This window comes from Dipodomys merriami, unplaced genomic scaffold (genome assembly GCF_024711535.1).
Source record: "Dipodomys merriami isolate MVZ:Mamm:240054 unplaced genomic scaffold, mDipMer1.0.p SCAF_21, whole genome shotgun sequence".
Taxonomy (NCBI): Eukaryota; Metazoa; Chordata; class Mammalia; order Rodentia; family Heteromyidae; genus Dipodomys; species Dipodomys merriami.
In genome coordinates, this window is record NW_027203493.1 from 1,591,868 (window position 1) to 1,617,557 (window position 25,690).

Here is a 25,690-nt window from a genome sequence, read left to right on the forward strand (position 1 = left end):
CTAGCTTCTCAGGAGGCTGAGATCTGAGGATATTGGTTCAAAGCCAAGTTGGGTAGGAAAAGTCCATGAGACTCTTGTTTCCAATGATCCACCCAAAAGCTGGAAGTAGAACTGTGGCATAAGTGGTAGAATACTAACTAGCTTTGAGTAAAAACGCTCAGGGGCAGTGCTCAAGTGCTGCTCAAGCTCTGAGTTCAGGACCCAGGATGGGCACAAAAAGAAACAAAAAAATTGAAAGTAGGCTGGCGGGTAGCTCTGAGTGGTGGGGCCCTGCCTCTGCCTCTGTCCAGTGCCCCCCAGTACCCCGTCTCCCCTCCTCCACTGACCCCTCCCCCAGGCCCTGTCCCCACTCAGACCCTAGATCCCTGGTGAGTTTCCTGTCCCTGCCACCACACTTTCCATGACACAAGAGGAAGTCAGCTGAGCCAGGCTGGGTTTTCCATGCAGCCCAACAGGGTGGAGGCCCAAGGGGGGGAGGGGTCGGCGAGCCCCCTGGGCCAGTGATGTCAGAACCTCTGTGGCCTCTGCCAGGAGACACAGACACCTGCCACGGCGGCTCTGGCCACATCAGGTAAGCACAGGAGGAAAGCGAGCCTCTGGACTCTGAGGGGGGGGGTTCCCAAGAGACATCACCAGAGCCCAGGGGCCACTGGGGATGGGGAGAGGGGGAGGGGCCGCAGGAGGGGAGGGAGGAGGGTGCTTAGAAGGAATGTGAGTGTTTGTTGAGTGGATCTGTGGGATGGTTCCCGCAGATGGCAGGGTGCTCTGGTGGCCGGAGGAGGCAGTACTTAGTACTTGTTTGCTGAATGACCAAGTGACCAGAAATCCCTGAAACCCTGTCTCTGCTCGAGGGTCTCTGAGTGTGGATGGGGGAGGGGGAGGGGGGAAAACAGCTGGTGGGCTGTGTGGGGGAAGGGCCCTGGGCCTGCCACCCCTGCATCTGAGTTGACCCAGGGCCAGTGCTGTGTGGTCTGGGGTCTCAGCTGGCTCATCTGTGAAATGGGGTGTGTGTGTGGGGAGAATGGAGGTCTCCAAGTAGCAGCGTTATTCCAGAACCCTGGCTTCTGAGAGGGGGTGGAGGGTGGCAGGCTGGGGGTGGCTGGGGTGGTGAATAGCTGTGTGAAAAGTGGGGGCTTGGTCTAGTGTGTATCAGAGGTGGGGGGGTCTGTGTGGGGAGAGCTGAGAATAGAGGCTCCCAGAACAGGGCTCTGTGAGGTTGCTCAGTGTGTGCACTGTTCCTGAGCTGCGGGCAGGAAGGAGAGAGTGAGACGTGTGTGTGTGTGTGTGTGTGTGTGTGTGTGTGTGTGTGTGTGTCTGTGTCTGTGTGTGTGTGTGTGTGTGTCTGTGTGTCTATGTGTCTGTGTGTCTGTGTGTGTCTGTGTGGTGGTGGGGGGAGGCTTTCACACTGCCTCCTTTCAGACAACACCAGTCCCACCTATCTGTGGGGACCCTATGTACCTCAATTCCTCACTGCGGAGCCGGGGAGACTGGAGATGGATCCCTATGGCAGCCCAGCCCCGTTCCACACCTTCACTGTTGGCTTCCAGTGGTTGATTTCAGGGCCCGGAGGATAGGATATAGGGGATCCGTCTAGAGGCTGGCTTTATTCTGAGGTGGGTCATTTCCCCTTTCTGAAACTCACCATCTTCCTGCATCTTGGGGCTTCTAGAAGTTTCCATGATAATGATGTGAGTGCTTATAAACTCTTGTGCGCCCCCAGTAAGAGAGTGAGCCAGCTTAGGCCTGTTCTAGCATTTTCCACAGAGGCCCTGGGCGTGGGGATCCTTGAACCGGCCAGTCAGCCCTCTGCACACTACCATCTCTAGTGGTTCATAGTCCTGTATTCAGTCCTTATTATCTGACATTGTGTTGTTTATTCTTTTTTTGTGTGCGATTAAACATAACTTCGTGATAATGATCTTTGTGCAGTCATCTTGGGCTGGGAAGTTGACTCAGTTGCATGCATGAGGCCCTGGATTTGATTCCTCAGCACTGTGTAAGCAGTAAAAGCCAGAAGTGGTACTGTAGTTCAAGTCGTAGAGCGCTAGGGCCAGCCTTGAGCTGAAGAGCTGAAGGACAGCGCCCAGGCCCAGAGTTCAGCCCCCACAACCAACAAAAACAAAAACAAACAAAAAAAAAAACCCTTTGTTCTAGCCAGGCTCATGCCTGTAATCTTAGCTATTCAAGAGGCTGAGATCTGAGGATCATAGTTCAGAGCCAGCCTGGGCAGGAAAGTCCATGAGTCTCTTATCTTCAATCAACTACCAAACATTTAAAAAAAAAAAAAAAAAGATTCAATCAACTACCAAAAAGCTGAAAGTGGAGCTGTGGCTCATGTGGTAGAAGGCTAACCTTCAGCAAACAAGCTCAAGGACAGCACCCAGGCCGTGAGTTCAAGCCCCAGGATGGGCACAAGGAAAAAAAAAAAGCCTTTGTTTCCTACAAATATAACTATTTGGATTATGACAACTTATAATGAGACCTATTATTTTGTGTAATGAATATACTAACAAAAAATAGCTTAATAGGGGCTGGGAAGGTGGCTCAGTGGTAGAGTGCTTGCCTTGCATGCCTGAGGCCCTGGGTTTGATTCCTTAGCACCACGTAAGCAGAAAAAGTCGGAAGTAGCGCTATGACTCAAGTGGCAGAGGGCTAGCCTTGATCTGAAGAGCTGAGGGACAGCGCCTAGGCCCAGAGTTCAAGGCCCACAACCGACAAAAATAAATAAATAAATAAATAGATAAAATAGCTTAAAAGAAAATGTTACGACAGCTTTAAATACTGAAAGCCATTAGTAAGAACTGGATTAGAATAGGTGTCCTGTAATCTTTGCATCCTGGAGGCTGAGGCTGGGAGGTCTGTGAGTTGGAACCCAGCTAGGGCTACAAAGCCAGGCTCTATCTCAAACAAAAACAGAAACAAAAACCCAAAAGACAACAACAAACTCTACTTGCTCCAGCTGATTGCTAGCCAGTGTGAATGCTGATTGGCTGAGCTTAAAGAGGGGGCGTGACCAGAGTTACTTGCCTTCAGTGGCATGGGCCCTGGGGCATTCAGCATGGGCCCTGGGGCATTCAGTAGAGGAAGGGCTCCAGCTGGTCCCAGTCTCAAATCTGAGCCTTTTTTTTGGGGGGGGGGTCCTGTCGTGGGGCTTGAACTCTGGGCCTGGGCGCTGTCCCTCAGCTCTTCAGCTCAAGGCTAGCGCTCTACCACTTGAGCCACAGCGCCACTTCCGGCTTTTTTCTTTTTGCTTATGTGGTGCTGAGGAATTGAACCCAGGGCCTCATGCATGCAAGGCAAGTGCTCTACCACTGAGCCACCTTCCCAGCCCCATCAAATCTGAGCCTTTAAGACAGGTGTTTGACTCAGAGTGTCTGTGCTGTCTGAAGATTGCTCTGTGATCCTTTATCCTCCAGGGAGGATGATGAAGGCCCCCCAGCTGTGTGCTATTAGAGACTGAAGAGGAGAACCAGACCCCTGGCTGGGTTAGCCTTGGCTTAGGGAGAGAGGTCCTGGAGGCCAATCTGGATAACTTGGATGTGGAATGAGCAGCTCCCTCCATCTGCACACAAAGCCCCCACCTGGATGTGCACCTAGCCAGCCCCTAGACTTCAGGAACTTTCTGTGGCAAACCTTGGGTTGATGCAGAAGGATGAGTGGAGGTATTTACTTCTTGGCACTGAGGGTGATGGTGATGATGAGGATGGTATCAATAGTGAAGATGACGGGAGCGACAGTGATTCCAGTTTGCTAAAGACATCCACAGATCCTGTAATTACAGGATTTGACTTTTGTGTTTTTTCTCCAGTACTAGTTTTGAACTCAGGGCCTTGCATTTGCCTAACCAGCCACTTCCGCCACATTTCCATACCTTTATGCATTAGATATTGTTTAGGGAGGATGGCTAAGTTTTTTGGGTTTTTTTGTTTTTGTTTTTTGGGTCTGGTCGTGGGGCCTGAACTCTGGGCCTGGGCGCTGTCCCTCAGCTCTTCAGCTCAAGGCTAGCACCCTACCACTTGAGCCACAGCGCCACTTCTGTCTTTTTTTTCTTTTTTTGCTTGTGTGGTGCTGAGGAATCGAATCCAGGGCCTCATGCATGCAAGGCAAGCGCTCTACCACGGAGCCACCTTCTCAGCCCAAGATGGCTAAGTTTTTTGCTGGCTTGAATTTCAACTTTCTTGTAGCTGGGATGACAGGCATGTTCCACTGTATACAGCTGGTGGTTAAGATGGGGTCTTGTGAACATTTTCCCTGGCCTGATCGTGTACTTCAATCCTCCTGATTTCTGCCTCCAGAGTAGCTGGGGTTACAGGTAGGAGCTACTGTGCCTGGTCTTATCTTGGTCCTTTATAGAGTAAGAAAGCCACCTTTATTCATATGGGAGGTGGCGTGAAGTGGCTCAGAGGAGGATATTTTTATCTTAGTACCATGTGTTTGCTTGTTATTGACATTAATATGCTAGAGAATAGTGAACACAGCAAACCCATCATTCCTGGAAGTGATAGTTTTATTTTTATCTTGTTTATTTAGGTTACAAAACAACTGAGTTGGTTTAAAGACATATCAGAAGGGAATAATGATTCTTGGTAGGTGGAGGAAGTGATCATGAAAGTGATGTTGGCTTAAGTGAATTTGGGAATTCTGGGCATCCGGGGCAGACATCATTCTTGTTCTTATTTTGCAAAGGGCAGGGTAGAAATCTCAATTTTTACCCTGAATTGAATCAGCCTGAGATCATCTACAGAGCTCAAACTTGAAGCAGGTGTTGAAGAGAAAAAGGTGAACCTTGCATATGTCATAAACCCATTGCTTCATAAATAGAACAGGTTTTTATAACCCTGATTTATTGATTGGGTTGGCCTGTCTTTGAACGTTATCTAAATGCATCACCCAAATGGTGGCTTCTTGCTTTACCTCATTCAACATGGTGCTTGAGGATTCATTTGGTGTAGGAGTTTGATACTGTTTTTTTAAATTGCTGTATGGTATTCCATTTCATAATGAGGCCCCAACTTATTTACCCATTCTACCAAGATATTTGTGCCATTAAAAAAAATCTTTGTGGCCCTGCTGCCACCCACAGAGTAGACAGGACTGCGCCTCCTGACGCTGAAGGCCCAAAAGAGTGTGAAGCACACAATGACAAGGGCAGGTGTTCGGATGCAGACTGGCCTCGCAGTGGACAGGATGGTTTGTACATCTTCGTGTTTTTCTCTCAACATCCCACTTTGTGAAGCTGCTTTTCCTAGCTCATGCCTGGGGGCCCCTGTGGCAGGTGTTGGGCCGGGGGAAGGGAGACTGTGACTGTCTTTAGGCTACAAGTGAGACATGGAGGAGGTGACTTAGAAGCAAGCAAACAAACCTGGGTCAGAACAGGTTTTGTGGTATGGTTGATGTGATATTCCTCTGCTGCCTGGAGGAGGAGGTGTGTGTGTGTGGGGGCGGGCAGCCTTCCCCTGAGCCTCACTGTATCTCCTTTGCAAGGTGGAGAGAGTCAGAACCAAGAACCAGCCTCCGTGATAGCAGTGGAACTCTTAGTCTCCCTGTTAGGCCTTGTAGTCTTCACCACAGCCCTGGGGGACACACTCGCTGGGGACATTTGTTCTGTTTTGCTTAAAACCAGTGGTCCATCCATGTGTCCGTCTATGGTCACGTGGCAGGTCAGGGAGCCCACAGGGACCCAGATTCCTGAGTCTCAGCCCAAAGTCCCCCCCCCTCCACCCTTTTCTCTTTCCCCCTAGCCACTCCAGGCCCTTGTCCTGGGCCTGGGGGGAGCATTCTCTTAGGGCCACAGTCTGGCCACTTCAGTGACACCCCCAGAACATGCAGCTAGGAGGGACTGAGGCTCAGGAAGGACCTGGAGTGCATGCCCCTGGAAGTGTGGTTTGGTGCTTGTTGGTTTGCTTGTTGGTGCAGCAGAGAGCGCAGTCCCTCCCTACTCAGGAAACTGCCATGTGGTCACCTGGCTTTGTGCACTGTCTCTGCTCTGGGTGCAAACGACTGTCCCGCTGGAGCTCCCAGGTCATTGGCACATCCGTGTCTCCCCCCCACCCCATCCTGCCATGAGGTGGGCCCTGCTTCTCCTACAGACGACTTGTTCCATTCCTATTCAGAGCTATAACGTTCCCCATGTGCAGAGGGGGAAACTGAGGCACCCAGGTCAAGTGGTAAAGCAAGAATGGTGGCTCTAGCTGGGTGCTGGTGGCTTATCTGTAATCCTAGCTACTCAGGAGGCTCTTGGTTCAAAGCCAGTCCAGGCAGACAAATCCAACAGACTATTATCTCCAATTTAACCACAAAATGGAGGTGTGGCTGAAATGGAGGTGTGGCTCAAATGGTAGAGTGAAAAATCTAAGTGAAAGTATGAGGTCCTGAGTTCAATCCCCAGTACTAGTACACTTGTGTGTGCATGTGTGTGTGTGAGCATGCATACTCTCTCTCTCTCTCTCTCTCTCTCTCTCTCTCTCTCTCTCACACACACACACACACACACACACACACACACACACACACACACCTCACTGCTCACTGCTCTAGGTCTTGCGTCCTTTCTTTCCACAATTCCCCCAACTGCAGGTTTTTCCCTGTTGCTATGGCAGCCACAAAAAAAGCAGCCAGAGGGAGATTGTATTTTCTAGAACATTCTAGAGCTTTCCGTGTGGCAATCAATTAGCCTACTGCTTACTCTAGCTCTATAACCTCAGGAATCTTTTGCTGGATGGTCCTGCTGTGACCCAGACTGGATAGATACCAGGGCCATAGTTCTGCTTTCTGATCCCAGGGGTCCCCACATGTCCCACAAACCCATCCTGTGTCACAAGACCTGCAGAGCCTGCTGGGGGGGAGTAGCATGGCCTCCCCGCCCAGCCCCCTACCCCGAGCAGGGGCTGCTCCCCTTGTGAGTGCTCCCTGCATGGCCTTGGTTGCAAGGGAGCCTGGGAAACCAGGACCTGTGGGGTGGAAGCTCTTGTTCTGGCTTGTGCGGGAGGCGGGGGAGGGCCACTCCCAGGTTCTCCAAGGAAATGGAGCCACAAAGGGCAGATGGGCTCACTGGGCCCTTTGGGAGCTACAAGCTCCTTTCCTCATTGTTCCGGTGACAATGCACTCATTTTGTTTTGTTTTATTTTGTTTTGTTTTAAACTGATCCTGGGCCTTGAACTCTGGGCCTGGGCGATATCCCTAAGCTGTGGCTCAAGGTTAGCCTTCTACCACTCGAGCTACAGCATCACTTCTGGCTTTTTCTGTGATTCATTGGAGGTAAGAGTCTCATGGACTTTCCTGCCCAGGCTGGCTTCAAACCACTGGTCCTCAGATCTTAGCCTCCTGAGGAGCTAGGATTACAGGCGTGAGCCTCGGGCGCCCACAACACATGGTTCTTACCAGAAGGTGACAACACAGCAGCTTCCTTTCTGCCCATGGCCTTGGGGTGCTGGTGCTGCAGCTGGGTGGGGCCTGGGGATGAGGGCACCTGGAGGCCAAAGGGGAGCAGGACATCCGCAGGCCTTCCTAGTCCAGCCCTCCAGGGGGAATCAGCGGGGCGGGCCTCCTTTCCTGGGGATGACGGGCCCCTGGGCTGCTCTCGTTCTGTTCCCTATACTCTTCCCTCTCAGGACTCACCTCTGCCTGACTCAGTCTCCCTTCCCCAAGCCAGGGCAGGGAGTTTTACCACTTTGGCAAAACTAGCCAAACGTTGATACATTTCAATCACAGTTTTTCTTTTGAAAACTTGCAACATGCTTTTCTTTCTTTCTTTTTTTTTTTGGTCCGGTCATGGGGCCTGAACTCTGGGCCTGGGCGCTGTCCCTCAGCTCTTCAGCTCAAGGCAAGCGCTCTACCACTTGAGCCACTTCCGTTTTTTTTTTTTTTTTTCTGCTTATGTGGTGCTGAGGAATCGAACCCAGGGCCTCAGGCATGCAAGGCAAGCGCTCGACCACTGAGCCACCTTCCCAGCCCGAAACGTGCTTTTCTTTATTGGGAAGGTGGCATGTCCCGTAGTGAAAATATGCAAAACACAGGAAGATGGTTTGCTTGCTTTCTGTTCAAGACTAGCCTTCTACTACTTGAGCCACAGCTCCACTTCAGGCTTTTTTTTTTTTTCTGGTTAATTGGAAATAAGAATCTCATAGACTTTCCTGCCTGGGCCAACTATGATTATGGACCCTCAGACCTCAGCCTCCTGAGTAGCTAGGATTACAGGTGTGAGCCACTGGCCCCCAGCTATGCATTCTCTTCTTTGTTGAAGTTGAAACTGTCAATTTGCTTATCTGTGGCGGTGATGTCTTTTTCTGGTGAACTATTGAAAATAGTACCTTCAAATCAAACTTTCTGGGATGTTCAAAATAGCTTATATCTGTCTTGTCCACTGCCTCTTGGCCAAATGTAAGTATGGAGCACTTGAAATGTTAATTTAAATTTGGATTTACTTAAAGCTGTAGTTTAAATCTAAGTATGATGTTAACTTGTAGCTATTGTGTTTGACAGCTCATTCCTAATCTCTTAATTACGTATCGTCATCTTGATGGGAGATTTTTTAAAATTGATTTGGATGAGCTCTTTATTTATTATGGTTGTTACTCTTTTGTCATATCTGTTGCAAACAATTTCCCAAGGTTGTTATTTGACCTTTACATGTTCATTCGTGCTGCTTTGCAGCGTATCAAAATGTTAGATCTCCACATCTGTCGATCGTTTCTGTTGTTTTTGCCTTTGGTTAGACAGGCCTCCCCCGTCAGGGGCTGCTCAAGTCTTTCTGTGATTTTTCTCCCTGTATCCAGTTCAGAATTAATGTCCTTGTAAGACATGAGGTTTGGCGTCTGAGTCGTCTCTGTGTGGTGTAGGAGATGTACTGAGTATGTTTGAGTATTTTTTTTATCTCACTTGGGAATCTGTGGTGTTCTGGTTGGGGAAGCAGGGTAAAATTTCATAGTAGGTCAAACACCACTATTTTTTATTTTTTTGGGGTCCGGTCGTGGGGCCTGAACTCTGGGCCTGGGCACTGTCCCTCAGCTCTTCAGCTCAAGGCTAGCGCGCTACCACTTGAGCCACAACGCCACTTCCAGCTTTTTCTGTTTATGTGGTGCTGAGGAATCGAACCCAGGGCCTCATGCATGCAAGGCAAGTGCTCTCCCACTGAGCTACTTTTCCAGCCATTTTTTATTTTTAAAATGTATTAATTTAGTACTGATCCTGGGGATTAAATTCAGGGCTCAGGCTGTCCCTTAGCTTTTTGGCTCAAGGCTAGAGCACTACTATTTGAGCCACAGCTTCACTTCGGCTAGTTAATTATAGATAAAGAATTTCATTGACTTTCTCAAAGTCTTTGAACTGTGATCCTCAGATCTCAGCCTCCTGAAGAGCTAGAATTATAGGCATGAGCCTCTAGCACCTGGCTTACCCTTATTGTTTGTTTAATTATATGTCTTTAAATGCTTTTGATGTTCATGAAATCTTTAATGACATTATTAATGACCTGAGAAAATGTCTCTGATACAATGTTGTTTTCTAACATACAAAATCATACCTACAGTCAAATATCAACCATGCTTAAAAAATGCAACAGAAATATGAAATCAAATCGCTCTCCCCTTCCCCCAAGTTTGGTGCTGTACCACCTGAGCCGCTTCTCCACGTCCAAAGTTTTGTCCATTAGCTGGAGATAAGAGTCTCTTGGATTTGTGTGCCAGGCTGGCTTTGAACTGCGTTAGCCTTCTGTGTAGCTAAGATTAAAGGCATGAACCATGTATGCCTGACCCCAAATTTTAACTAAGTGGTTGGCCTCCCCTTCCTTCCCCTTTCTTTCCCTAGGTTCCCAAGCCCAGTGTGGACTCATCCACTCATGAAAGAAGAAAACTGAAGCACAGAAATGCTGAGCCAGATCCTGCCTACAAAGCTGGGCAGAGCCCAGTGCAAGTCATAGATTCAGATTCTACCTTTCCCAGCAGTGGGGGCAGAGAGGCATTTCCGCAGGCCTCTGGGCCTAGGCTGTGTTGTTCCCTGAGCTCTGGAGACCAGCGAGGAATGCATAGCCAGCAGCCTTCTCTGTGCTCACTCTAACTTCCTACCCTGCTACAGAAGCCAGCCCCTTCCCTCCTCCCCCCCGCCCCCCCGTCAATCCCCCAAATCTCTCCCATGCCCAGCATGTGCTGGATGGCATCCCCACTGCAGACGTGCTTAGCTGGCGGCCTGTGGGTCAGGCCCCAGCCCCAGCTGATGGCAGCCTATCTCTCCCAGGTGGAGCTGTCTCAGCCTATCTATCTTCCTGACACAATGCAGGGCCACCTCCTGCGGAGTCAGGACATCTCCAGGGTCTTGCCTTGGGTGGGCCCTATTTCCCTTCTGGCTGCCACCCCTAGCTCAGGAGGAAGTGGCTGCTCTCTCTGATCCCTGTTTGTCAGGGTGACACTCATGTGAGAGACCTGTCATCTTGGGGCCCTGAGGCTTTGCCACTGACAAGTCTGGGGTCTGGCGCAGGGGGGCCTGTGAGAAGCGGTGGGAATATTGATCTTTCTAAGGTGGGTGCAGCTCTTCTGTTTGATATACTACATATATGGGTAAAGACCAGGTGTAAAACGATTCATAAAATATAGGAAAGAATTAAAAAAAGAACGTTCCTGCCGGATCACACCTGTAACCCTAGCTGTTCAGGAGGCTGAGATCTGACCATCTCAGTTTGAAACCGGCCTGGGGAGGAAAGTCCATGAGATTCTTACTTCCAATGAACCACCAGAAAGCTGGAAGTGGTGCTGTGGTTCAAAGTGGTAGAGTGCTAGACTTGAGCAAAAGAGCTCAGGGGCAGTGCCAGGCCCTGAGTTCAAAGCCCTATGACCTTCCACTCTCTCCCCCCCCCAAAAAAAAAGAGAATGCTCCCTTTGGGCCCACGCTGACACTTGTGCACGTAATGCCCTGTGTTCACGACAGCCACCCCTGGCGACTCCCTTTCCTGCCTCTCAGCTGTGCTGCAGAGAGGAGAGCCACACATTGGTCCCCGAGCCATCTGCCCATTGTCCCCACCAGCCTTTCGTCCTGGTTATCTGCCGTCTACGTGTGGATCGGGCTCCCTGCACCCCTCTCCAGCCAAGGAGAGAGGCTGATAGGCATCCACGGTGCCCCGCCCTGGAAGCAAGGTCATGCTGTAGCCCAGGGCCTCCGAACCACGTCTGTCACCCACCACAGACTCTTGTCCCCATGCCTGTCAGTGACTGTCTGGGTGCCACAGGACTCCTGCCACCCCATTGCTCTTCTCTTTGAGAAAGGATGTTGGTGTGTCCACTGCACTTCTGGAAACAGCCTTGTCCCGTGTGTGTGTGTGTGTGTGTGTGTGTGTGTGTGTGTGTGCACGCACAATGGTCCACCCTGGGCACAAGGACAGACAAGTGGGCTGGATGAGTCCCCGGGTCCTCGGCCTCAGAACCCAAATCAGGCTGAGTTTCCCTAACACCGATCAGCACATTTCTGGGTGTAGACAGATATGTGTTGTGATTTTAAACAACACAGCCACACTCCAGCTCCGGAAGTACATTTTCATCCTTCTAGAAGGTTCCCTCCCTTCATTTAGCCTTCAGCCAGGAGCTTAGCCTTGTACTAGCTACAGCTCTGCCTCCTTCTCATCTGCTCCACTGGTGACTGTCTCTCTGTGAAGTTCATTGAGGGTTGGTTTGTTTGTTTTCAGTCCCGGTACCAGGGTTTGAACTCAGGGCTTACCCTCTTGCTTCTCTTTTTCGCTCAAAGTTGGTGCTCTACCACTTGAGTCACAGCTCCCCTGCTGGCTTTTTACTGCTTAATTGGAGATAAGTGTCTCATGGACTTTCCTGCCCCAGGCTGGCTTTGAACCACAATTCTCAGATCTCAGCCCCCTGAGTAGTTCAGATTACATGTGTGAGCCACCAGCATCATCATGTATTTAATGTAGAGAGAGTTGTGCATTTTATTCTTCTATTGTTGTGTTGTGTTCCATTGTATGAGTAGCTACATTTTACTTGGTGCTGTCAGTCTTGTTGTAAGCTACAGGAAATCCTTCACATGGGGCCTTTACCAGAGCCTGACACTGAGCCTGACACAGTTTGTTGAGTGAGTGATTGAATGAGTAAATGTGTTAGTGGACTCCAGCCTTAGCAGGTGCTAGTCATAGAGTGGTCGCCATGTTCATGGTCTGCCTCTCAGTCCCACTGGGAGCTTCTGTTAAAAATGAGTGGTTTCCAGGCACTGGTGGCTCATGCCTATAATCCCAGCTACTCACTCAGGAGTGGCTAGCCGGTAATCCTAGCTACCAAATAGATGGAAGTGGAGCTGTGGCTTAAAGGGTAGAGTACCAATGAAAAAGCCAAGCAAGAGTGAATGGCCCGGAGTTCAAGCCCTGGTACTTGCACATGCACATGTACACACACACACACACACACACACACACACACACACACACACACACACACACACACACACAGAGTTGTTGCTATGCAAATTTCTAGGATGAATCTGAAGTCCACAGTCCTTGACCTGCCCCTCTGCTGTTTCAGATCCGTAGGAAACCACGATGTGTTACAGTCTTGGTTGCTTGAGCCCCTATTGTGGAGGTCCGGCTATCTCCGCCTGGGGTGGGCAGAATGGGTGAGGGCCTTCTACATCACACAGTGTGCAGCTGTGTGTGCGACAGGGATGAGGGACCAAACTGAAGAGGCTGGATCCCAGAGCTTTGAAGTGTGACCGTGGCCATACCATTGCCCTCTCTGGGCCTGGCTGTAGTACCAATCTCCTGGGGCTGCTGCTCTCCCACTTGTGGGTTGGAGAAGCAGGTGATCTTTTGAATGCCTCCTCTCCCCTCTCCTCCTGTTGTCTGCTTGGGGGCCCAACACTGCCATCCTAGAATCACATCTCCAAGCAGAACGCTAGCACTGAGCCCAATCTGATGCCAGTAACAGCCCCCACCCACCCTCTGGGCTCTGCCCTGTACAGATCTTTTGATGGTGACATGTGAGATGAGGAAGCGGCTAGATCTCGAGTGAAGTTGTATCGAAATGAATCCATCAAGGGGAATGGGATCTCGATTCTCTCTGTTCCGTGGTCGCCGGTTCCTGGGGGGAAGCATAAAAGGTGACAGGGTGCTTTCAGGAGGAGATGGGAGGAGATGGACGTCATTGGAGTCAATAGAAAGTGGGCATCGGATCTCAACACAATCAGACTGAAACCTGCCAAACAGTATGGAATCTTGGAGGGTTCTAGAAGATGGGTTGGGTTTTTTTTTTTTCTTTTTCATTTTATCCAGGTCTTCAGCTCAACTTAATCTTGCTAGGGTAGGATTTGAGAGTTTAGGAAAGAGTCATCTCCTGCCTCCTGAAATACCACCCCTGGAGACTTATTCCTTGGTACTCCTTCCTGTCAAAGGAGCAAAAGACAGGTGTGTGTGTGTGTGTGTGTGTGTGTGTGTGTGTGTGTGTGTGTGTGTGTGTGTGTGTGTGTGTGTGTGTGTGTGTGTGTGTGTGTGTGTGTGTGTGTGTACATGTGTGTGCCAGTACCGGGACTTAAACTGGCTTGGGTACTGTTCCTGAGCTTCTTTTGCTCAAGGCTAGTGCTCTACCACTTGAGCCAGAGCTCCATTTCCAGCTTTTTGGTAGTTTATTGAAGATAAAAGTCTCACAGTCTTTCTTCCTGGGCTGGCTTATTCCTTGGTTGTAGTCACATAGGGGGGCGGAGCATCTGTTCTTCCATCATGCCAACAAACCCTTGACCTGGAAGTGAATGGATGGATGGCCTGGAAACCTTATGCCTTATTATTATTACTATTATTATTATTATTATTTTACCATGAGGGCAAAAGGCCATGCTTCATATAGCAGCACAACAGGGTAGGCTTGACTGGGTCTCTTAGAAGCCCCCACCCACATTCTTAGAAGCAAGGAAACAGGAAGTGAAGTGGGCAGACACTGACCAACCTGGTTTTCAGGCAGATGGGAATAAAGAGGACTGAGTGAGATCCTTCTCTCTCTGGGCTTTTTTAGGGGTGAGGGGTGAGGGGGTGAGTCATGGTGTGTCATTGACTTTTTTTTTTTAATGTGATTTTCAGTTTCCCAAGCATGAAGCACTGAAACTCTTTTTACTACAAGTTGTGCAATAACAAATGACTGAGCCTGGAACAGGACGATGTTGGGTGTCTGGTAAGTACCTGGGAGTTTTCTTTGCTCGCAGTGGGGTTGGTGGCTGAGCCGTGGGGCCTTACAGGGCGGTCTGTGGCCCCAGAGAGTAGCAATCCGGAACCTCAGAGCCCTGATTAATAGTCTTTTGCCTTTGAGCTGGGAGCTTAAAAGACAACACCTTCTCTGTGGTCGCAATCAAGATGCAAGGATAGATTCAGTCCCCTGTCCCCCCGGCTCCTGAGAGTCTCAGCCAGCCCACTGTGGCACGTTTTGAGGGTGCTGTGAAACTCGATCGTCATCACAAGAGAACAATCAAGTGGGGGGTATGAATTTGTGATCCTGCACGACTCTTGTTTCTTGCTGGCTGGGGGGCCTGCCGGAAGCCACCTCAGTGGGAACCAGGCCGAGCTTTTGAAGGGCCTGTTATGTCTTTGCTAGGAATCATGGAGGTTCTTTTTTCTTTTTTCATTTTCTATTATTCTAAAAATGGCCTGGGACTTTTTCTGTGTGTGGGTCTTGATACCATGTTAAGTGATTTTTCAGGAGGTCTTGTGGGAGTTGAGTGGGGTGCATAAGGACAGAATCTGAACCTTGCCTCAAAGTTTTATTCCATTGGTCAGTTCTGAGTCTGTCTATCATTGGTTCAAGCGATGCCTGTGGATAAAAGGAGGGATTTGGAATCAAGGATTTGGAATCAACCAAATCTCATCTTTCTTGAACTAATTTGTTGGATAAATTCTTTTAGATTTCTGAGCCCTGAGTCTTCCTCTTTGATGCTTCTTTGGTGATGGAGGATCAGAGGATGGTTAGTTACGTGCAGACAGGTGCAGGCAGGTTGGCCAAGAAGTTGGAGAAGGTGAACTGCGGGGTCTTCCACTTGCTTGGCCCTTACCTAGTCTTTTTTTTTTTTTTTTGGGTCCAGTCGTGGGGCCTGAACTCTGGGCCTGGGCGCTGTCCCTCAGCTCTTCAGCTCAAGGCTAGCGCTCAACCACTTGAACCACAGTGCCACTTCCGGCTTTTTTCTTTTTGTTTATGTGGTGCTGAGGAATCGAACCCAGGGCCTCAGACATGCAAGGCAAGCGCTCTACCACTGAGCCACCTTCCCGGCCCCTTTACCTAGTCTTATTTGCTTTTTCACTCAAGGCTAGTGCTCTAACCCTTGAGCTGCAGTTCCACTTCTGGCTTCCTGGTAGTTAATTGGAAATAAGAGTCTAATGGACTCTTATCTGCCCAAGCTGACTTTGAACTATGATACTCAGACCTCAGTCTTCTAAATAGCTAGGACTAAAGGCATGAGCCACTGGTGCCAGGTGAAAACTGTTTTGTTTCTTAAAATAATTATTTTGTTATTATAAAGGTGGTATACAGAAGGGTTATAGTTACATAAGTCAGGTAAAGGGTACATTTCTTTTTGGACAATGTCACCCCTTCCCTTGCTTTCTCCCAATTCCAAAAAATTTCTTTTTAAGTCATGTTAATTCTGAACATATACAAACCATTTTCTTGTCATTATTCTCTAAAAAACAGTATAACACGTATCTACATGGCACTGATGTTTTCTTAGATTATTATTCATAATCTTGAGATAACCTAAACTCTGTAGGAGGATGTGTGTCAGTTTTATGCAAATGATGCTATCATTTTATCTCTAGGACTTGAGCAGTTGTGGATTTTGGTGTCCCTTGATGATCTGAGGGACAGCTGTGTGTCAGTCAGTACAGCAGGAGTAGGAAGTAGCCCCTCAGGACTCCGGGGGATGGTGGACACAAAGCTTACAAATTCAGATGGCCATTGGGGCAGGCAGGTGACTGTGTTGTGTGGGTCCGGCCAGGTACAAACCAATAGGGAATGCGTCCTTCAGTTCTAACACTCCAAAACTCTCACAAGGCATGTCATTATTATTATTATTATTATTATTATCATCATCATCATCATCATCGGCCATGAGGCTTGAACTCTGGGCCTGGGAACTGTCCCTCAGCTCTTCAGCTCAAGGCTAGCATTCTACTACTTGAGCCACAGCGCCACTTCCGGCTTTTTCTGCTTATGTGTTGAGGAATGGAATCCAGGGCTTCATGCATGTAAGGCAAGCGCTCTACCACTGAGCCACCTTCCCAGCCCCAGGGCATCTTATACATGGTAAAAAAAAAAAAAAAACCCAACCAAACAACCCTCCATGCCATCACGGTCTTGTCCAAGGCCAAGTTGGGCTATGAGTGAGTCTCTGTGTTGCTTGTTGTAAGTTAACAAGCCTTGACATTTGAATCTGCGGTTTTATAGTTAATTACTGAATGCGGTTGGACAATATCCTTACTTGGTGTAGGAGGAGGCTGAGGCCCAGGGAGTTTGGACATCTTTGACGCCATGTTGGGTGAGCTTAGGTTCATGTTGCATGCCCAGGAGTCTTGATTTGCACCCATGCCACTATTGATAGTCCTTTCTGGATGTCCTACCATCACTATTGAGGGTCCACTTTTCTCCCCCAAAATGTCCTGACTCAGGGGCTCAGTCACAGTACACATGTGAGGCCTTCTGGCCCAGTTCTTGGCCCTAAGTGCCCCGATGATCTATTGGTGCTCTTCCCCATCTCGCTCTGCATGAGAAAGACTCGTGTGTGTGTGTGTGTGTGTGTGTGTGTGTGTGTGTGTGTGTGTGTGTGTGTGTGTGCATGCGCTGCAATGAAGCTTCCTGAGAACAGCACAGGCTGGCCATCTGCCTGACCCCCTTTGAATCTTAGCCCTGTCATTTACCCTGAGTTATTTAACCTCTCTGAGCCTCAGTTTCTCTGCCTGTAAAGTGGAAGCAACACAAGTTGGTTGGAGGAAGGACCAGGGAGAGGACACACAGGCACTGCCTAGCACACAGCATGCAGCCAAAGCATTCTTGCAGTAGGGTGGGAATCGGATATCACTGACCTTGTGTAGACAAGGTCACACACACATTTTGCAGTGAGTCCACCCCTGGCCAGGCTTGGTGAGGAGTGAGCACTGGCCGGGGCAAGCCCGCACGCCCCCCCCCCCCACCGGAGTGCTGGTGCCTGGGCCTCTGGCTGGGGAGGTGGGGGGTGCGGCTGGGGTTCCGATCTTTGTGGCTTGGAGTTGTTGTGCTTGTTTCGCTGAAGAGGCGGTTTGGAGCTGACTGGAGGGGGGCTGGCAGGCTGGCTGGGGCGCACTTGGGATCTGACTAAGATGTGTTTTCCCGGAGACTAATGGGGCTGTCAAGATGTAGCCGGGGGGCCGGGGCCAGGAAGGCTGAAGCCAGGGAGCCGGCCGGGGCACAGGTCCATGGCCTTACGCAAGCCGGCCGGGGACAAGCCACAGGGCACATAACCTCTGCTTCTCTTGATGGGGGGAGTTTCCAGTACAATAATCTCTCAGCCTATGTGCCGTGTAAACCGGCTGAGTCCGGATTCTGGGGTGGGCACGAGCACAAGGCACTTTTTGAACAGCCTGGGTTCTAGGCAGTGGCTCTGAGCTTGGTCCTCAACACCCCTGTCATCCCAGCTCTCAGGAGGCTGAGATCTGAGGATCAAGGTTCGAAGCCAGCCCAGGCAGAACGGTCTAAGCCTCTCGTCTCCAATTAATCATCAAAAATCTGGAAGTGGAGCTGTAGCTCAAGTGGTAGAGTGCCAGCACTGTCACTGTCTAGGTCCTAAGTTCAGATTTGTGTAGACACACACACACACACACACTCTCTCTCTCTCTCTCTCTCTCTCTCTCTCTCTCTCTCTCTCTCTCTCTCTCTCTCTCTCTCTCTCTGCAGGAGCATTTGTGAGTAAGACTGCTAATTGCCCTTGTAAGTACACAAGGGGAATGCTGGAGAAGCACTTTGTAGGCCATTAGGGTACAGGTCGTAACTGCTTCCTTATACTGACAAATGAGTCTTGCAGCAGCTAGTTGTAGTACTGGCCCCTTGGGTATCAAAGACAGTGGTTAGATTGGGGGCTTCAGGGAGCTCATGTGGGCTCTGCCTGGGCCAGGGCTCATAGACAATGGTGGAGTGGCCAGCGCTCCGTGGCTCATAGCTCTGGGATAGTTCTGGCAGCCATCAGGCACCACCTTCATGACTTCTGGTGTTTGTGTGTGTGTGTGTGTGTGTGTGTGTGTGTGTGCGCGCGTGTGTGCGCGCATGCATGCACGGATGTATGCACTAGTATTGGGGTTTGAACTCAGAGCCTGAGCATTCTTAGTGTTTTCACTCAGAGGTACCTCTACCACTCGAGACCACTTCCACGTTTTTGGTGGTTGATTGGTGATAAGAGTCTCCTGGACTTTCCTGCTGGTGCTGGCTTTGACTCTCCATCCTTAGATCTCAGTCTCCTAAGTAGCTAGAATTACAGGCATGAGCACCAGATGGTGGCTTGGCGAACGTGGTGTTTTTGTTTTGTGTCGCTGCTGCTGAAATGCAGGCCTTCCATTTCCAGGCCAGAGATTCTGCTCAGTATGTCTGGGGTGGGGCCAGGCCACCTACATTTTCACAAATGCTCTTAGGAAAGCATTATCTGGGCGATTTCCCTCCTTTCCCTCACCCCTAATTCCCTCCCTCTCCTCATTTACCTTACTTAGCAAAAATGGCCCAGGTTTGAGTCCTATAGGCTACTTACAGCTGTGTGACCCAGGACATTGCTGAAAGTCTCTGAGCCTGTGGTCCTCCTCATCTCCAAAACAGCGCACAATTTGGGGCTCAACACAAATCAACCAGTGTTTGTTTCTTTGTGCTAGCTGTATGTGTGTGGCTCTTGCCACTCAATCTGTGGCTTCTCCTGGACCCTGCACCCCCACCCCCATCCCCCCAGGGGCCCCACCCTTCCTCTCTTGGGCTTTCAGGCCAGCTTTGTATCAAGGTGTTCCCAGGGACACCGGAAGGAGCTCTGAGTTGGGCAGAGCCAGCTCTGGGCCTGAGTGGCAGATGTCAAAGATCAAATGGGGTCTGAAGTGCCAGGCACTGGGACAAACAGCACACAGCTCTGGCCAGAGAAGGGACTCGGAGGAGCTGGGTGTGTTTCCTACATTGGATCCCAGGATCTAAGCTGAGCCTTACAGTCCCACATTTTGCCAAGTATTTGTGTGTATGTACATGTGTGTGTGCACGCGCGCACCTGCATACATGTGTATGCCTGTCCCAAAGGCTTAAACTCAGAGTCTGGGCACTGTTCCTGAGCTTCAAAAGTAGCTCAAGGCTACTACTTAAGCCACAGTGCCACTTCTGGCTTTTTGGTGGTTAGTTGGAGATAAGGGTCTCACAGACTTCGAACTGCAATCCTCAGATCTCGGCCTCCTGATTAGCTAGTATTACCGGGGTGAGCCACTGGCATTCTGCTTGCAAGGTACTTTTAAAAGCAACTTTAGTGCAATATGCTTTCTTTTTTTGGGGGGGAGGGGCCCGGTTGTGGGGCCTGAACTCTGGGCCTGGGCGCTGTCCCTCAGCTCTTCAGCTCAAGGCTAGCGCTCTACCACTTGAGCCACAGCACTACTTCTGGCTTTTTTCTTTTTGCTTATGTGGTGCTGAGGAATCGAACCCAGGGCCTCATGCATGCAAGGCAAGCACTCTACCACTGAGCCACCTTCCCAGCCTGCAATATGCTTTCTATGCACTAAATTTTGCTTGTTTCCGTTGTATAACTGAAGGATTTTTTAAAGTCAATTCACGAAATGGTATATGGCCATCAACACAAATCAATATTTTTTTTGGGGGGGAGGAGGAATGGTGCTGGGGTTTTGAGCCCAGGTATTTGTCCTTGCTAAACAGGTGCTCTCTGATTTGAATCATGCTTCCAGTCCTTTTTGCTCTGTTACTTTTTGTATTAGCTCTTACTTAGTGCTCGGGCCAGCCTGAACCTCAATCATCCTATCTATGTTTCCCACTGTAGCTAAGGTGACAGGTGCACACCACCTCATTCAGCTCTTTTCTGTTGAGGTAGGTCTCAAGAAATCTCTTCCTGGGGAAGAGGGGAGGCTGGGAACTTGGATCTTCCCAATCTCCATTCTGGGCCGCTACTGGTCTGTTTACTGTAGTCGTAATTTTGCTCCTGTGGACATTTTGCCGGATAAAATTGGACCTCATTGCTTGTTTACTTGGTACAAACTCGCATTTGTGGGGGCTCACCTCCATTCCAGCAGGGGGGTAGTATGTACTGCTTTCCTGCGGCTGGGCGCCATCCCACTGAGTGAGTCTTGTGTTGTGGTTGGGCATGTTGGGGTGGTTTTTAAGCTCTCGCCATTTCACAGCTGAAGAAACTGGCCTCCTTTCACAGATGAAACTTTCTTATTGGTGAACCTGACGTGGAATGGCAGGGCCCAAGGGCTTGCCCATTCCATGGTCTCAGAAGGTCCCTAGCTGCAGCCACAAGCCTGGGCGGCCGCGGTCCCATCTGTCCTTGGGACTTTCTGCTCACATCCCCCCAAGCCCTTCTGCAGAGGGATGCTGCCGGTTATGGAAACCTATTTAACTCCAATAGTGGTTCACACGCTCCCAACTCTCTCCCAAGAGGCAGAGGTCATTGCCTGCAAGGGGCAGGAAGACAGCCATGTGCTGAAGGAAGCTCTTTGGTGTTAACTTCCAAGGCTCCCAGGTGCTGAAGAGCTAGACCCAGACAGTGAGCTGTCCTGGGGGCAGACAGAGTGAGTTTTCTGGTCTCCGGGGGAGACTTCTGGGGACTCACTGTTCATGGTTCTGTTCCTGGGACATCCACTTCTCGTCTTCCCCACAGTGCTCACGGATGGGAGGATGGGGATCAGCCGAGGCTCCCCACCACCCACCCAACACAGCTCCTGTAGTTATGTGGGGGGGTTGATGGTGAAGACAAGGCACCATGGGTGACAGGTGTGGAGGAGCTCCTCCAGGGAAGCGAGGTGGACAGGGCCTGCTGGGTGCCACCCAGGATGGTGGATGGCCCAGTGGGGCGGGGAGGTAGGGGAAGATGGGGTGTGAACACCAGGCTCCCCAACCTCAGGAGCCGACCCCTGTTTAGGAAGGTGGATGCAGAGGGGATGTTTATATCTGTGACTTAATACGCTTGACCTGTGTGCATCGGCTATGCGCATCTCTTTTGGAAGCAACAGACCAGCTGAAGCGTGAAAAGGCACAGGAGGAGATGTGGCGAGGGTTCTGGCCCAGTTCCAAGGCTCAGTGGTGGTGGTTTGGGTAAGAGCTGGATAGTAACCATCTGGGCCTTCAGAGCCTGGAAGAAAGCTTTCTGTGCAAGCCTTTGGAGTTGAAATCCTGGCTGTCGATTCCCTCCAGAGACGCTGTATTCTTCTAGCTGGTGATTGTAAATCAAAGGCCTGGATGCCCAGGAAGCCGCTTCACAGCTGACTAATGATGCTGATAGGAGCCGGGGAGGAAATGGTCCTTTTAGGGGCTGGGAAGTGGGGGGTGGGGGTGGGGGATGTCTCAGCGAATCTCCCAGGAGACTCACTGGCTCTGACTTTATGGCATAGAAATGAGCAGCGGGCTCCGTTCAAAAGAAAAGATATCATGGAGTGGCTCTTAGTTACCATGGGAATGACAGCTCATAGGGATCCTAAACATATGGGGCCTGTGTGCCACTTGCCAGGGCCCCCTGCAGAACTCAGGGTGACAATGGCTGCAGCGTATATTTTAATTTGTCATTTATAACATTGTGTTCTTATAAAACATCGAATCTCTCATCTATGAATACACTATCATTCTTTTTTTTTTTTTTTGGTGGTGGTGGGGCTTGAACTCTGGGCCTGTGTGCTGTCCCTCAGCTCTTCAGCTTAAGGCAAGTGCTCTACCACTTGAGCCACAGTACCACTTCCAGTTTTCTGGTGGTTTATTGGAGATAAGAGTTCACGGACTTTCCTGCCCGGGCTGGCTTTGAACCATGATCCTCAGATCTCAGCCTCCTGAGTAGTTAGGATTACAGGCGTGACCCATCGGCTCCCAGCTATCATTCTAATTTATAAAATAGTGGCTACTGATATTTAATTCTTTCTTGTTGTTTTGTTTTTCAGTTTATTCAGTTTTGTTTTCCACCTACCGCTGACAATAACCAAGACAAGTTTCTTGGAACGCATGCATCTCATGTACACATATCTGTCTATAAATACATGCATGTACCTACATGTCTACAAATAGACACAAACCTATCTGTACATGTATTTGTACCTATTCTCCTACCTATATAAACATGTTTGTCACTCATGCGTGTCTATATGGGTCAATGTGCATATTTCTTTAAGAATTTTTATTATTAAGTAGTTGTTTAAAAAGTTGTTTCGGTTCCGGAAGTCAGGGTATGAGTGCAATGCATTCTGATCAATGTCACCCCATTTCTTCTCATTTCCCCCCTCTCATTACTTCTTAAAATGAAAGCTTCTGGGTGAATAGTTACTACTTAGCAGGAACTAGTGCATGGCAGGTTGTGAACAGCCCTGCACCTCTCCCTTTGTGGGGATCTGCACAAACCCTTCTCTCCATCCCACGGAGCAGGAAACAAGTCTGAGGAAGGTGAAATGCCAGGCTAAGGGAACAAGGCTGTGGGTGGAGTCACTGCCTAGCACCCTGCTTTCGAGGACTTCACTACACTTGGTTTTGCTTTTATTATTTTTTTTTTTTTTTGGTCAGCACTAGGAATTGAACTCAGGGCCTTTCACTTGTTAGGCAGATGCTTTATTGCTTGAGCTGCACCTCCAGCTCCTTTTACATTTGTGTGTGTGTGTGTGTGTGTGTGTGTGTGCTGGTACTGGGGCTTCATGCTCTCCTTTAAGGCTAGCACTCTGCCACTTTAGCCCCTGCTCCGCTTCCTGCTGGTTCATCAGAGATCAGAGTGTCACAGACTTTACCTGCCTGGGCTGACTTTGAACTGTTATCCTGAATAGCTAGGATTACAAAAGTGAGCCACGACTGTCTGGCCTGCTTTGGTTATTTGGGACATGGTCTTGCTTTATGCCTTCGCTGGGCCGGAATGTGATCCTCCTGCTGTGCTTCACCGTGTTGCTGGCATGACAAGCACGCATCGCTGTGTCCAGCCAGTGTGCTTCCCTGGCAGCTGGGATGATAGGTACCTGCTCCTGAGGCCAGCCGTTGGTTGAGATGGAGTCTCATAGGTTTTTTAACCCCTTAGCTGACTTTGGGCCTTGATCTCCAGCTCTTCACCCCTCAAGCAGCAAGGATTGCATGCTTGAGCCATCCCGCCCACTTCAGCATCTCCATTCTTTGTGCTTGTTGTACAGACACAGTTTGAAAGTGTATGTGTTGGGACATTTCATATCTCAGGCATGGAGAGGCTGTTTATGAACGATTTAAATTTTGTTTTGTTCAGATGTTTGTGTATTTTCTAAAATACCAACATATGTGCAGGGGGTGGTTCAAAATAATGACAACCCTCCCTCCCTTTACTCTGTTATGGCTGGGGGACCAATAATCATACTGGTAATAGATGACCAGCTTCACAGAGAGAAGTGAAATCATACAGGAAGGGTTAGACCCATACGCCAGGAAGCGTTAGCCCGTGGGTTCCCGTACCACCTTCACACAGAGTGATAAAATGTGGGGAAGTCACTAGGGAGGGGACGGGGACAGCTTCAGGGCTGTTAAATCATGGGAAGGTAACTACAGGATCAAAGAGATGGAAGCTAGGGTTCCACAAAGTAACCCTGAGATTCACCCACACCACAGTGGGTTGATAAGATTAAGTGTTGTCCTGGTCTCCTGATGGGATTAGGACCCTGGTACAAATGGAGGTTCTGGACACTTACACCCAGGAAACTGATGCTGGGGAAGAGGAAGGCAGAGAGACCATTGCTTTCAGCTCAGAACCAATCCCTACTCCACCCTGGTACATTTTAGGGATTGCGCTCCAATCCCTGTACATTTCCTGCTTTAAATGTACTCAACTTGGAGGATTGGGTTTAATGGAGAAAGATCTAGGTATTTAAAAATCTCCAATGCACACTTACCTGTTGGGTAGAAAACTGATGTGCAACTTACAAAATAAAAAACCTCAAAGGAAAGGACCCAACGAAAAGTCATTCAGAGAGAGAAGCTGTTAAAAATGGCAGCCGGGACAGGCTCACGCCTGTCATCCTAGCTAATCAGGAGGCTGAGATCTAAGGATCACAGTTCAAAGCCAGGCTAGGCAGAAAAGTCTATGAGGTTCTTACCTCCAATAAACTGCTCAGAAAAAGCCAGAGGTGGAGCTATGGCTCCAAGTGGTAGAGTGCTAGTCGTGAGCAAAAGAAGCTCAGGGACAGTGCTCAGGCCCTGAGTGAGTTCAAGCTCCAGGACTGGTGTGCACGTGCACACACACACACACACACACACACACACACACACACACACACACACACACACACACACACACACACACACACACACACACAACAGGCCAAGAGGAAATAGAGCAGCCTGGACACCACTGTGACCAGAACCCAGGGAAGCCACATAAGGCACGTTGGGCCCTAGGGACAGAGGGCAGCGTCAGGGACTGGGGTTTGTGAGGGACACAGAGCAGGGCTGTAGGCAGCTTCTTTTTTCAGGTTCATATCTGTTGTTTCATCAGTGCTATTGTTTATTTAGTTATTTATTTTTGGTGGTGTTGGGATTGAACTCAGGGCTTTGTGTTTGTTAAGCAGGTGCCATACTACTTGAGCTAAACCCTGGCCCTTTTTTGCTCAAGTAAAGCTTTAGATAGGGTCTCCCATTTTGCTCCCAGCTGGCCTGGACTGCAAGCCTCCTATTTACTTGTCCTGGTGTAGCTAGGATGATAGGGCCATGGCACGGCACCAGTCTTTTCTATGGTGGATACTCTTGGTGTTTTTGCCTCGGCTGGCCTTGAACTGCTATCTTTCTGATTTCCACCTTCTGAGTAGCTAGGATGACAGTTGTGAGCCACAAACACTGGCTTGTTGACGTCATTTTTAAACTTGGAAGGTCCCAATGGGGTGGGGAATTATCCGATTTCTTTAAAAAGGGAAAAGAAAACTGAATTAAACTGTCAGTTTGCCATCAGCAAGCGCTATTTCTTTACAAAATAAAAACACACAGGAAAGGCAAGTAGTGAAACCACAGTAGTTGAGCAGCGAAAGCAAAGTTCAGCACTGTCAGTGTATGAAACATAGATGCGAAGGCTTTGGAAATGTTGAAGCACTGGTAATGAGGATACATCAGCTTGGGCTCAGCTTGGGCTCACTGGGCACCGGGATGGCCACACTATCACGGTAAATGGATAACCGCATCATTATCAGGATGGGACACTGAGGGACATCCTCAGAGGGATGAAGAAGCCCAGCGAGAAGGCAAGGCAACAAGTAGCTAGTCGCATGAGGTTACGTTCATTGCCCAGCCACAGGCTAGGGGACACTCATTGTCCATCCATAAGATAGGGCATGGATTTGCTTTGGAGCTTCCTGGTGGCCAAAGCAAAGAAGTAACCCAGAAGCTTGAGGGAGGGTTGTAGGTATCATCCTTTCTCGTGGGTGAGACGTTGAAGGGGGATGAAGTACTTAGTTCAAGGTCACAGGAACCTGCACAATAAACACCAGATTGTATTTAGAAGCACCCCGCACCCACACACACCAGGTACCATTGCTCAGGGCTGTGCA

General features: G+C 49.5%; 1 long non-coding RNA gene across 1 annotated transcript in view; it reads left to right on the forward strand.

Annotated features, from left to right (window-relative positions):
* Nucleotides 1–481: 481 nt before the first annotated feature.
* Nucleotides 482–25,690, forward strand: part of LOC138833842 (uncharacterized) — a 40,592-nt gene continuing 15,383 nt past the window's right edge. The window contains exons 1-2 of the long non-coding RNA XR_011373965.1: nt 482–571; nt 14,054–14,144. This is a non-coding gene — a long non-coding RNA (uncharacterized lncRNA). The remainder of the gene's footprint in view (nt 572–14,053; nt 14,145–25,690) is intronic.